Source organism: Gavialis gangeticus, unplaced genomic scaffold (assembly GCF_001723915.1).
Source record: "Gavialis gangeticus isolate Ggan-Ray unplaced genomic scaffold, GavGan_comp1, whole genome shotgun sequence".
NCBI classification, from domain to species: domain Eukaryota; kingdom Metazoa; phylum Chordata; order Crocodylia; family Gavialidae; genus Gavialis; species Gavialis gangeticus.
This window is the reverse complement of record NW_017729022.1, coordinates 5,223,317-5,224,567: the sequence shown is the minus strand read 5'-3', so window position 1 is coordinate 5,224,567 and position 1,251 is coordinate 5,223,317.

Sequence of the window (1,251 nt, the reverse complement as noted above, 5' to 3'; positions counted from 1 at the left end):
CACTCCACTCCCAGCCATTTCACTGTCTTCCTGCCCTGGCATCACATGGCTCCTGGCTGCATCTGCATTACGGGACCAGGGAGTGCATGCATGCACACAGGCAGGGACAATGCATGTGTATGTGTGTGTTCACAGGGTGAATCCCACTTGCACACCCCAGCATCTGCATGTACCCCCCCAGCATTGCCATCTATGTAGACACCTACACCCCCTCATGCACCCCAGCCACCCTCCACCCATCCCCCCCTGCAAACCTATATGCACACCCCACAATATACAAGAGTAAGACTTCATTTTAAGCAATTGTGGAATCACTTCTGTGTATGCTACACAAAAGCATGTAAATCAGGACAAAAATATTTTGTGAAATCAAATTAATTATGTAGGTGTTCACTTTTTAGAATATAATTTGGTATTTTTCTGGTTCCGAGATGGCAAAACCCCTTGCTGAAAGGTGGCTAAGGTCAGGGGGTGGGACTTCTGGTCATAAGATGGCAACCAGGGGGTGAGGCACCTGTCAAGAGGCTGCCCATGTAGCCTTCAACAGCTTGCCAAAACTCGGTAAGTGGCCTTCCACCCAAAATAATTGTCCACCCCTGGTGTAAGTACTTGGCTACCCCACTTCCAAACAAAGCACTTGCTCCTTGTTCAGATTTGGGTACTTTTTTCCAGGAGCACTATTAGAGGAACTCTGAGAACTCCCCTATCAAGCAAAGTGAGTTTGTGAGTTTAAGTACTTCCAGAATGACAAAGCTGGTAAGCAGGGACTCTCACTGTAGACAGACATTTTAAATTACTTTAAAAGGGAAAAGAGGAGTGGCCATTTGGGAGCTTATGTCAGCTGTTACAATTGTTAAATTTGCACAATCTTCTGGTGAGAAAGTGAGCAAAAAAAGGCACAGTAACTTTAACTTAGTAGCAACACTGCTGTATTGCTGTAGCATGCAAGTTACATTGTAAACATTTTATATTGTAACAAATATACTGGTGTAGGAAGTTGCCCCATCTACACTTTTGGATTGCAGTTCAGGATTTACAACATCCTTTTCTGGATCTAGCTTTTAGTAGTGTGAGACTGGGAATTACAACTGCTTCTGTTTGAAAGAGGAGAACCTTACCAGTAGAAGTGAAGACTCATAGTTACCACAAGCTTCATTCTTGTTCTTTACCTTCTGCACAACGAATTCCAGTGCAAAATATCTCAGCCTCTGGAGCAGTTGACAGGAAAACGTAATCAATCTTTATGGGATA